Raw genomic sequence first — 7,087 nt, forward strand, 5'->3', positions numbered from 1 at the left:
TTGTTTCAAGTCACACAACTAGGAATGGTCTAGGGCTGGATTTGAACTCGTTGGTTTTGGAGCCCAGGCTCTTAACATCTTTGCTCCTCCATGATCCAGAGAGAGTGTGAGACCCAGTGATGTTGAATCTGGGTCCTGGTCCTTAGCTTCATGCCTGTGCTTCTGTTTTTCAAAGTGGGGGCTACCTTGTCAGTGAACTAGCCCCAGCTCTGGTGCTTACCCAGGACTTTCTGTCTCTGCCTCACCCTGGCTGGGACAAAGTAATTTCTACACATTTTATAAGGCACCAAAGATATCTGGTTATGCCTGATGTTCCCTTCTGCTTCTGGATGAGGTCAAAGGCCCTTGTCCTGATCTGGGGATCAGATCTAGATGGGGGTCCCTGAAGCTGAGAAGGGAGTTGAGTTCAACATGGACACCAAGAGAAAGCATCCAATAACAGCTCACATTAAAAAGGGAGGTCAAAGGGAGTCCCTGGAGGACAAAGAGGAAAACCAGAAGGTGGACCTTAGCAATGATCTTCTTTGCTTTGTTCTTCTGTGGGGGTGAAGCCTAGACTGACCTTCCTTCAATTCCCCAAATGTGCTTGCTCTCCCCTCTGGGCCTTTGCACAAGCTCTCTCTCCTCTCCCAATCCTACTCTTCTTTTGGTCTTTCCTTGGGGGCTAAAGTTGTGGTTGACTTCGGACTAATGAGCCTGACCCACCTGCATTTAAATCTTACTCAATCTTCAAATCTCAGCTTAGACCTCACTTGCTCTAGAAAACCCTTTATGACCCCTTGAAATCTGAGCACCGTGGATTTCCCTCCTATAGCACTTGACGCGCTGAATTGTAAGTGTTTATATCAGACTGAGAGGTTCATGTGAGCAAGCACACCAGCCTTGCTGCTCACTACTGCATCCCCAGGGCTAAGCACATAGTAGGTGCTTAACAAATATTTGTTGAAAGAATGGAGGAAAGTGCCTTGGCAGCCATCAGATGATGGTCAACCTCGCAGGGCTGGTCCCTTTCCCATAACTTGCAGAGTCACTTGTCCACAAGCTCCAGCTCCTTTCTCTGGTTTTTGAGTATCTTCCTTTTTGGGAAAGAAGAAGCCAGACATTTCTTATTTATGATTGAAGCTTAATACTTTGGGTGGATCTGACCATATCATTCTTTTTTTTTTTTTTTTAGATTTTATTTACTTATTTGAGAGAGAGAGTGTATGTGTCAGAGGGAGAAGCAGACTCCCTGCTGAGCAGGGAGCCCAATGTGGGACTCAATCCCAGGAGTCCAGGATCATGACCTGAGCTGAAGGCAGACGCTTAACCAACTGAGCCACCCAGTTGCCCCTGACCATATCATTCTTAAGTCAAAATGCAAAGTGCTGTAAAAATGCCAGGCAGGGGGCAGCATCCACATGGAGAGACTGGTGGCTATCAGAAGAAAGAGTGATCCCAGAAAAGTGGAAGGAGAGGGTGACCTCTGGACTTTCAGGCACTCTGAGACCCTTTCTGTTTGTAGCGGTGTGGATTAACGGAGGCACATTCTCCTTGCTTCCCAGAGAAGAAATGCCTCCCTCTAAAGCAGGGTTTCTCAACCTCAGCACTATTGACATTTTGAACCAGATAACTCTTTGTTGTGGGGGGCTGTCCTGTGTTTTGAAGGGTTAGTGGGTTGAATAGTGTCCCCCCAAATTCATGTCCACATAGAATTCCAGAATGTGACCTTGTCTGAAGTAAGGATCTTTGCAGATGTAATTAGTTAAGGACGGTGAGATGAAATCATCTTGGATTTAGGGTTGGCCACGAATCTAACAACTGTTGTTCTCATAAGAAAAGCAGAGGATACACAAAGACACAAGGAAGAAGATTGTGTGAAGTCCATTGGAGGCAGAGATTGAGGGAAAAAGCTACAAGCCAAGGAAGGCCAAGGATTGCTGGGAGCCACCAGAACCTGGGAAGGATTCTTCCCTAGAGCCTTCAGAAGGAGTGTGACCTTGCTAACACCTTGATTTTGGACTTCTAGCCTCCAGAACCATGAGACAATACATTCTTGTTGTGTTCAGCCACCGTGCGTGGTAATTTGTTACAGCGGCCCCGGGGAACAGATGTAAACACCACCACTGTCTACTGTCCTCTAAATGCCAATAGCAAGTTAAAACAAAGTTATCTCCAGACATTGCCAAATGTCCCCTGGGGGTGCTATTTCCCCTCACCCCCCGCCCCCGCCACTGAGAACCACTATTCTAACAGGCAGATATGATGAGAAAACAGAGTCGGATGAACCTGCGTTTGAATTTCAGCCCCAGGACAGCCACATAATTTGGGGAAAGTTGCTTAACTTCTCTGAATATCAGTTTCCTCACAGGTAAAATGGGAGTTAAGAAGGTATCTGTATCTCACAGAACCATCAAACTGATGCAATGAGAGAATGTGTAGAATGTGCTTAGCCCAACGTCTGACACATAGCTAGCAGCCAATAAATAGTAACTGAAACAATAATTGTTATAAGTGTTTTCATTAAGCAATAATAATATTACCTAATTGGTAATAAATATATTAAGAAATAATGGCAATTATCATCACTATTATTTAAGGCCTGCAAACTGAGTCAGTTTTTCACTTAATAATCTACTACAGATGGTTGTCAAACCGGGGTTGTGGCTCCTTCCAGATGGAGGAGGTGCTGGGTCCCCACCTTAGTGTCATACTTTCCAAAATACTACTTTTTCTTCCTCCATCTCATTTCAGCCTGAAAATACACTTGCAAAATGCATAGGGTAGTCACTTAAAATATGTCATCCTCACTTTACAGAGGTGGAAATTGAGGGACAAAAACAGAGTGACTTATCCAAGTTCAGGCCAGTAGCCAAGCCAGCCTGGAACCCTAGACCACTAAACCACTCCGCTCCTGACTCCCCCACCTCTAAGTTACTCCCTTTCCCACTTCTTTTAGATATCTGATACTACCTGCCTAACAAGACTTGACTTGTAGAAAGGGAGCTGATGGCCTACTATTTTGAATGTCTTCATATTTAACAATTGTCTCTCCCAAGGGTATCCTCACAGCAAACATCTGTGGCTACTGGGCAGATAGTTTTTGGAGCTGAGATGAACTCTTCAGGAAGGTGGAGTCCAGTTGTATTTATTAGTCAGAATTCCACTGACTAATGAAACAGAATTCCACTCAGTTCAACCTTAGTGAAGGGACTATTTACATTCACGTGGGCAGAGCTAAGGAACCAACAAGGATGGTGAGGTATCCAGGGACCAGCAGCACTTTAGATATGAAGGGAAAGGGAGGGATGGTGAAACCAGTGTCTATCAATGGCTGGTACTGTGAGTGAGGGGATACCAGACAGAAGATGTGGTCACAGAGGGGTTATGCCCCACCTCAACTGTGGTGCTGGAGCAGGCAAGCGGCAGGGAAGAAATCCCCCCGGATGCTCTCTCTTCCCACCCTCCTGTCTCCTGTGGGTGCCTCTCATTGGCTGAAGCCAGCAGGAAGTCAGCCAGCAAGGGAGCCTGGGAAATGGAGTCCACAGGAACTAGTCTCCCAGGGTATAGAGGATGGAGGGGTAGGGTTGCAGGAGTGGAAGATACACGAGCACAAAGATGGAGGGGTGCTGATGTGAAGGGGGCAGAGGTAGAATCAGCAAGCAGCACAGGTGAGGAGTTGATGTGATGGTGGGCTATATTTGTGTGAACTCTTCGGTCATGCGCAGGAAGCCTGAACATATTGACTCCATCTTTTGTATCCTAAATGTTTATTTCAAAACCAACGAATTTTGCTTGCTAAGTTGCCAGGACTCTATAGGGGGCAAGAAGAAGGAGATATCCTTGAAAGATAATTGAATCTAGTAATTTATGTCCTCTGAAAACAAGCTGTCCAGTTAACTGGTGCTCACAAGGGGTGTGAGGAGAATAGAGATTATGTGCTTTAATTGGCTTTTTGAAGGGCATAGATGGTGGGGGTGGGGATGTGAGTGTGCAGGGAGAGCCAGGGAAGCTGGCAGTCAGATGGCTGAGTTTGGCTGTGCTCTTGTGAAGAAGCCAATACTTTCTGAGACCAGCTACACCCACCCATCCTGGGGAGAGGAACCTACTGTCATTTACCTGGCAAGGCTGGATTCTGGATTACAAATGGAAGGAGGTAAAAGGGGTAGTGCATGGAAGATTGTCTTTGGGAGCAGTCTCCACCTCTCCTTCCTTACCAGCCCACCTCAGGGGAGGATTCGACATCTGATTTAAGCCCAGAAGAGGGAGGCATGCCCAGCTGACTTAGCTTTCCTCCCTAGTGTCTGGAAATTCTCAACTTGGTGCTAGCTCAATGGCCTCCCTGAGGTTTACTCCTCCCCAAGGTTTACTGTCCCCTCCCAGGTGGGAGTAAAGACAGTGGCAATGTAGTGTCAGAATTAGATCAAGAATGACATCTTCTGTCACCTCTCTTCTAAACCTCCCCTCTGCCTTAGTGAATCTTCCCGGCTGCCCATGAGCTAGGTATTTATCCCATTTATTCACCTTTCTCTGAAGGAAGAGACCTTGGGACGGAGGTGATGAGGGACTTGCCCAGAGTCACTCATACAACAAAAGAATGACTGTGCCCAGATTCCAGCCTGAATCTGTTTGATCCCAGAACCTGAGCTCTTAAACCCCTCATAGTCTTGCCTTCACATTCTTGCATTTATTTAACAAATATCAGGCCAGATATATATGCCAGATGCTGTTTTAGGTACTGGGGATAAAGCTGTGTGCAAAACAAACAAAATTCCCTGCCCTCATGGAGCTTATATTTTAGTTGCTAGGGGTAGGGTGGGACTGGGGAGGAAAGACGGATAAATGAATAAGTGGGGCGCTTGCATGGCTCAGTTGGTGAAGCGGTCTGACTCTTGGTTTTGGCTCAAGTCATGATCTCATCATGAGATGGAGCCTGCACTGGGCTCCACACTCAGCAAGGAGTCTGCTTGGGGTTCTTTCCCTGTTCCTCTCCCTCCTCCCTGCTCATGCTCATGTGTGCTCTCTCTCAAATAAATAAATAAAATCTTTTAAAAAGTTAATCGGTAAGGGGCACCTGGGTGGGTCAGTTGGTTAAGCATCCAACTCTTGATTTCAGCTCAGGTCATGATCTCAGGGTTGTGGGATTGAGCCCTGAGTCGGGCTCCATGCTCAGTAGGGATTCTGCTTCAGATTCTATCTCTCCCTCTACCCCTCCTCCCATTTGCACGTTCTCTCTCTCTCAAACTAAATAAATAAAATCTTTTTTAAAAAATGAATAAATAACATATACGGTAATTTATTTGTGATAAGCATTACAGGAAAAATAAAGGATAGAGAATACCAAGGGTGGGGTGGAGAAGGGGGTAGGAAGGGGGCTTAATTTTACCAAGGGTGATGAAGAAAGACTCATTGCAAAGATACTGATTTAAGCAAAGGCCCAAAGGAGGCAAAGTACAAAAGGGGTGAAAATTTGGCAAATAGGTAGTGTTTTCTCCTCCTCACCTTAGGTTTTATAGGGGGTATAACTGACATGTAACAAACTGCACAATGAGGGGTCAACTACAATAATTCAGGCAAGAGATGATGGTAGGTTGGACTAGGGTGGTCATAGTAATGAGCAGAGTTCTAGATTTATTCTGAACGCACAGCCAGTGGGATCTGCTCACAGTTCCAATATAAGGGTGAGAAAAAGAGGGGAGTCAAGGGTTATCGAGGTTACTCCCCGTTTTCTGGCCTGAGTCCCTGGAAGGATGGAGTTGCCAGTTACTGAGATGGAGAAGAATGGGTGAAAAGCAGATTTGGAGGAAGGAGAAAAATGATGAGTTTAGTGGCCGTATGTCAAGTTTGACATGCCCACTACACATCTGAGTGCAGCTACTGAGTAGGTGCTTTGATTTATAAGGCTGGGGTAGAGAAGAGAGCGTGTTTGTTTGCTTGCTTGCTTTACAGCTTTACTAAGGTATAATTGACATACAATACACTGCACACATTTAAATAATGAACAGCGTACTACTTAATAAGTTTTGAAATTTTGTGTTTATTTGTGTTTAAAACTTAAAGCACTATGAATGCAACCCAAGTGTCCATTCATCTGAATAGAGAAGCAAAATGTGGTATGTACATACAATGGAATATTATTCAGCCTTTAATCGGAAGGAAATTGACACGTGCTATATATGAATGAACCTCGAGAACATCATGCTAAGTGAAAAAGCCAGGCACAAAAAGACAAATACTTTCTGATTGAGCTTATATGAAGAATTTAAAGCAGTCACAAAGGGCTTAGAGACAGAACATAGAATGATGGTTGGCAGAGGCTGGGAGGAGGGGGGTGAATCGAGAGTTATTGTTTAATGGGTACAGAGTTTCAGCTTTGCAACATAAAAAAGCTCTGGCGATTGGTTGCACAACAATGTGAATATACTAAACACTACTGAACTGCACACTTAGAAATGGTTAAGTTGTTAGATTTTATGTTATGTGTTTTTTACCACAATTTAAATAGTGTAATGCAGTGAAACAGAGTGCAAACAGCAAGGTATTTTTGTTTGGTAACTGCAGATTTCAGTTCATACATGTACTTTGTTGTTAGGTCAATTCGAATAATATCTTTATGATGGAAATTTATTATTTGTATTAGTTCAGGTCCTCTAAGCCAAGATGGAATTCTATATGAAGAAATTTATTTAATGGGGGAAATGCCTGTGATGGACAAAGGAGATGAAGCTGGAGTAGCCAGCGAGAGTGTTCAGACCACAATACAGGTCATGGAAAGAAAAAAGGGAGGATTGGAGAGGAAATTTCTCAGATGAGGGCGCCTGGGTGGCTCAGTTGGTTAAGTGACTGCCTTCGGCTCAGGTCATGATCCTGGAGTCCTGGGATCGAGTCCCACGTCGGGCTCCCTGCTCAGCAGGGAGTCTGCTTCTCCCTCTGACCCTCTCCCCTCTTGTGCTATCTCTCATTCTCTCTCTCTCAAATAAATAAAATCTTAAAAAAAAAAAAGAAATTTCTCAGATGATAACATCTAACAGCATTTCAGCCAGGTCGATGGGGAGTCCCTAAGCCAAAGTTGCCCATTAGATGAGTCCCTGTAACCAGTTCTCACCTG

This window comes from Eumetopias jubatus, unplaced genomic scaffold (genome assembly GCF_037043125.1).
Source record: "Eumetopias jubatus isolate StellerSeaLion01/CBP00866 unplaced genomic scaffold, mEumJub1_p1.0 scaffold_10, whole genome shotgun sequence".
In the NCBI taxonomy this organism is placed as follows: Eukaryota; Metazoa; Chordata; class Mammalia; order Carnivora; family Otariidae; genus Eumetopias; species Eumetopias jubatus.